The following is a 5692-nucleotide window of genomic DNA, read 5'->3' as shown; positions in this document are numbered from 1 at the left end:
CGCCCCTAATGAGAGACCTGAGCTGAAGCCTAGCAAGGCTGGGACAGGTAGTGTGTCTCTCCCCATCCCTCCTCCCTCTCTATCTCTCTCTCTCCATCTCTCCTATCTCTCCACATTCGTCCTCCCTCTCTATCTTTCCCCCTCTCTCTTGCCCCCAATCTATCTCTCTCTCCCCCCTCTATCTCTCCAAATCCCTCCTCCCTCTCTATCTCTCCCCCTCTCTCTCCGCTCTCTCCATCTCTCTCTTCATCTCTCCCCCATTCCTCCTCCCTCTCTATCTCTCCCCCTCTCTCTTGCCCCCATCTATCTCTCTCTCCCCCCTCTATCTCTCCAAATCCCTCCTCCCTCTCTATCTCTCCCCCTCTCTCTCCGCTCTCTCCATCTCTCTCTTCATCTCTCCCCCATTCCTCCTCCCTCTCTATCTCTCCCCTCGCTCTCCCCTCTCTCTCTCGCTCCCCTCTATTTCACCCCTCTCTCTCTCTCTCTCTTCCTCTATCTCTCCCCATCAGGGGCGGAACTCCCGGAGGCAACGGAGTCTGTTGCTGCCGGGCTCCAGCCCTGAAGGGGGCACCTAACTCCTACACAGTCTCCCATCCCTGCCCTTCTTTCTTCAATAGAAGATCCACGAGCAGAGGCGGAGCGCCGATCGGCATCAATGGGGCGCTCCCCCTCTGTGACCTAGAGACTCAATAGGGAAAAGGGGTCACTAAAAGACCCCCTCTCGAGCAGGGACACATAAAAGGACTCACTCTCACTGCCATTCAGGGGCTGCCTGAGAGCGGAGAGTACTGCGGAATACGCTGGGAACAACAGCGGAAGGAGCAGAGCGGAGACCGGGAACACAGGGAGGAGCCGCCCCCACGACCAGCCGCCCTTACTGAGAGAGGGGTACAGCAAGGCCAGAAGAAGTGCCGCACTGCATCTCCCAGCCAGCACCACGGGCAAGGAGGGTAAGTGTGGAGAAAGTTTGCGGCTATTGTGCAGGGGGCACCAGGAGTCTCCTCTCGGCCGGGAAACTCTAGGTGTGAAACCACAGCAGCCCAGCCACACAAGGAGGAGCACCAGTGTGTGGCACTCCTGGTGCTGTCTTCATCACCCTGCGTCCCAGAGCAGCAAAAGTTTCAGTGTACGTCACCCTGTGCTGTTTCTTTTTCTCTCTCTTCCTCCATGTCTCTCTCTCCCTCATCTCTCTCTCTCCCCCTCACCCTGTGTTTCTGTCTCCCTCTCTCTGCGTCTCTCTCACTCTCCCTGTGTCCCTCTCCCTGTCTCTCTCCCATGTCTCCCTCACTTCTCTCTCCCCATGTGTCTCTCCCTGTTTCTTTCCAACGTCTCTCTCTCCGTCTCTCTCCCTCTGTCCCTCTCTCTCACTCTGTCTCTCTCTGCCTGTCTCTCTCTCCCTCTCTCCCTGTCTCCCTCTCCCTGTGTCTCTCTCACACTCCCTGTCTCCCTCTCCCTGTCTCTCTCCTGTATCTCCTTCACATGTCTCTCTCTCCATATGTCTCTCCCTGTTTCTCTCCCACGTCTCTCTCTCCCTGTCTCTCTCCCTGTGTCCCTGTCTCCCTCTCTCTGCATCTCTTTCATTCTCCCTGTCTCCCTCTCCCTGTCTCTCTCCCGTATCTCCCTCACTTCTCTCTCCTCATTTGTCTCTCCCTCTCCCTGTCTCTCTCCCACATCTCTCTCTCCGTCTCTGTCTCTCTGTTTCTTTCTCTCTGTCTCTCCCCCTCTCTCTCTTTCTCTCCCTTTCCCTGTCTGTGTCCCTGTCTCTCTCCATCTCCCTGTCTCTCTCTCTCTGTCTCCCTGTCTCTCTCCCCCTCTCTCTCTCTCCCTTCCTTTCCCTGTCTGTGTCCCTATCTCTCTGCCATGTCTCCCTCACTTCTCTCTCCACATCTATCTCTCCCTGTTTCTTTCCAATGTCTCTCTCTCCGTCTCTCTCCCTCTGTCCCTCTCTCTCACTCTGTCTCTCTATCCCTGTCTATCTCCCTGTGTCCCTGTCTCCCTCTCTCTGCATCTCTTTCATTCTCCCTGTCTCCCTCTCCCTGTCTCTCTCCCGTATCTCCCTCACTTCTCTCTCCTCATTTGTCTCTCCCTGTCTCTCTCCCGTATCTCCCTCACTTCTCTCTCCTCATTTGTCTCTCCCTCTCCCTGTCTCTCTCCCACATCTCTCTCCATCTCTGTCTCTCTGTTTCTTTCTCTCTGTCTCTCCCCTCTCTCTCTCTCCCTTTCCCTGTCTATGTCCCTGTCTCTCTCCCTGTCTCTCTCTCTGTCTCCCTGTTTCTCTCCCCCTCTCTCTCTCTCCCTCCCTCCCTTTCCCTGTCTCTCTCCCTCTCCTTCGCTTCTCTCTCTCCCCATCTCTCTCCGTCTGTCTCTCTCGCTCATCTCGCTCTCCCTGTTTCTCTCCATGTCTCTCTCTTTCCCTTGTCTCTCTCTGTCTCCCTGTCTCTCCCTTTCCCTGTTTATGTGTCCCTGTCTCTCTCACTCTCCCTGTCTCTGCATCTCTCTCCGTCTCTCTCCCTCCACCTGTCTCTCACTCATCTCTCTCTCTTCCACATCTCTCTCCGTGTCCCTATCTCACTCTTCCTCGCTTCTCTCTCCCTGTCTGTCTCTCTCTCCATCTGTCACTCCCTGTCTTCCTCTCCCTCATCTCTCTCTCTCCTTCTCCCTTGTCTCTGTTTCTCTCCGCCTGTCTCTCTCTCCTTCTGTCTCTCCCTCGTCTATCTCCTTTGTCTCTCTCTCATCTATTTCTCTCTCTCTCTCTCTCTCTCTCTCTCCCTCGTCTCTCTTCCCCTCTCCGTCTCTATCTCCCTTTCCCTGTCTCTCTCCCTGTCTCTACATCTCTCTCCCTCTTCCTTCTCTCCCCTCTTTCTCTTTGGGCGGGATGTTTTACCGCATTTTCATATTTACTAACACCCTACCGCCGCGTTTTCGGCGTCCAGGGTATCGCCATCTCTGGATGGCGATACCTTATAGAAGCCTATGGGCTTCTTTTCGCCGACCGCCGCAACCCGCCGACACCGTCGACACCGCCGCAGAAGCCGACCCCCCTCCCCCCCAGCTTACCTTCCTCCATGATGCCCCGGACCCGGAAGGTAATCTCCTCCTCCCCCTAGCAACGCAGCCGGACATCCTTCTGGCTGCAGGGGGGAGGAGGAGGCGCCGGGGGCAGCCTGCTGCTGCTACCCGGCATCAAGGCAGTGTGGGGACCCCATGGAGGTGACGGAGACCCCCCCGCAGACCACCTAACAGGTATCGCGGGGGACCTCCGTCACCGCATCGCGATGTTGATCGCATATGTTAGTACATACGCGATCAACATCGCTGCGGTAACCGGCGAGGTGCGGCGATGTATGTTAATACATCCCGCCCTTTGACTCTCCATCCCTCCCCTCTCTCTCTCTCTCTCCCTCCCTGACACCCTCTTTCACTATCTCACTCTTCTCTCTTTCTCCCTGATACAGTCTGTCTGTCTCTCTCACTCACTCATTCTCCCCTCTCTCTCTCTATCCCCTTCTCCCCCCTCTTTCTCTCTCTCTCTCTCTGAAACTCTCGGTCTCTCTGTCTCTCTCTCTCTCACTCACTCCGTCACTCTCTCTCCTGCTTCCCCTGATGCCGTATATCCAACCCTCACACACTGTGACTCATGACTCACCCGTCTCCCCTTTCCCGAGTGGGAAGAGGGTATTGTGACGGGGGGGAAGGCGAAGTAGGCAGAAGTTTTGCCTAGGATGTTGAGAAACTTTGCACCGACCCTGTCTGGCACAGTGGCAGGTAGAAGGGAGCAGCGCCGGACAGGGAAATGTATACAGAGAAAGTTCCCTGCACGCGGTGCAGCCAGAGAGCCCCCAGTCCTATTCCTTGCACCCACCAGTCGCGCGCCACTAGTAACTACAATCACTAGCTGCTGCTGTGACTGAGTGCACTCTGGGCAGAGGGGCGGGGTGGGGGAGAGAGGGGCCACGATCACCCGCTCGTCCACTCTTCTCTCACTCTTTCTCCGTTGACGGATTCCTTTTCAAGCTGCTCGTCACTGACGATCCCCGGAGTTATCACCAAAGGAGGAGCCAGGCTGCAGTTCTAGTCCTAGGTCCATGTAAGTAAATAGCAATATAATTGTCATTCACTGACTGTTCCCATCACCCTTTCCTTCTCTCTTTTACACGCTCACCCACTGCTACTGTTGTTAACCTTTCCCTGGAATCACCCTCTCCCTGTCACCCACTAATGTTGCCCTCTCCTTAGCGTCACCCTCTCCCTGTCACCCTCCCTGTCACCCTTTCCCTGGCATCACCCACTGCTGTCACCCTCTCCCTGGCGTCACACTCTTCCTGTCATGCTCTTCCTGTCACCCTCTCCCTGATGTCATGCTCTTCCTGGCACCCTCTCCCTGGCGTCACTCCCTGTCACCCACTGCTGCCACCCTCTCCATGGTGTCACCCTCCCCATCACCATCTCCCTCCCCGGCATCATCCACTGCTGTCACCCTCTCTCTGGCATCATGCTCTTCCTGTCACCCTCTCCTTGGCATCATGCTCGCATGCTCATCATACTCTCCCTGTCACCCACAGCTGTCACCCTCTCTCCGGCGTCACCCTCTTCCTGTCACCCATTGCTGGCTATTTTGTTGTCCAGAAGTTCCATTAACTTAATAGCACCACACCCACAGTGCTATTTAGTTAATGGAAGCCCTGGACAACAAAATTGCATTCATGTCCTCCTTCCACTCCCTTCCCAGTACCAAACACTATTTATTTTTTTCTATAAAAATGTACAATATATTAGCAGCCTACTCGTCACAAGGTTGATGAGCAGGCAGGCTGCGGAAATTGGCGGTGGAGGCAACATCAGACTGATATGCGAATTAGTGGTGGAGGGCCGGGGCAGTTGATGGTGGGGAGTTTGTAAGCCATTGGTGTAGGTGGGAGTAGCAGGCATTGGCTCAGGGGCAGTAGCGGGCATTGTCTCAGTGGCGGAAGGGGTCATCGGCGGGATTCGGTGGACATTATCGCTGCAATGCATCACCAGCCACTGATCTCACCGCACGCCACTGCCATATACACATACTTACCTTATGTTCCCACGCAGGTCGGTCCTCTTCTCCAGTAGAATCCATGGTGTACCTGTAGAAAAAAATATACTCACATAATCCATGGTTGAAGGCTCCTCTGCTTGTAATCCACGTACTTGAAAAAAAAAAAAACGGACACCCGACCACGAACTGAAAGGGGACCCATGTTTTCACATGGGACCCCTTTCCCTGAATGCCAGAAACCCACTCTGACTGATGTCTAAGTGGGTTTCTTCAGCCAATCAGGGAGCGCCACGTTGTGGCACCCTCCTGATCGGCTGTGTGCTCCTGTACTGTATGACAGGCGGCACACGGCAGTGTTACAATGTAGCGCCTATGCGCTCCATTGTAACCAATGGTGGGAACTTTCAGGTCAGCGGTTGACCGAAAGTGACCTCACCGCTGACCTGAAAGTCCCCAACATTTGTTACAATGGAGCACATAGGCGCTACATTGTAACACTGCCGTGTGCCGCCTGTCATACAGTACAGGAGCACACAGCCGATCAGGAGGGTGCCACAACGTGGCGCTCCCTGATTGGCTGAAGAAACCCACTTAGACATCAGTCAGAGTGGGTTTCTGGCATTCGGGGAAAGGGGTCCCATGTGAAAACATGGGTCCCCTTTCAGT

The sequence above is a fragment of the Pseudophryne corroboree genome, chromosome 3, assembly GCF_028390025.1.
Source record: "Pseudophryne corroboree isolate aPseCor3 chromosome 3, aPseCor3.hap2, whole genome shotgun sequence".
Lineage (NCBI taxonomy): Eukaryota > Metazoa > Chordata > Amphibia > Anura > Myobatrachidae > Pseudophryne > Pseudophryne corroboree.
This window is presented reverse-complemented; position numbering follows the sequence as displayed.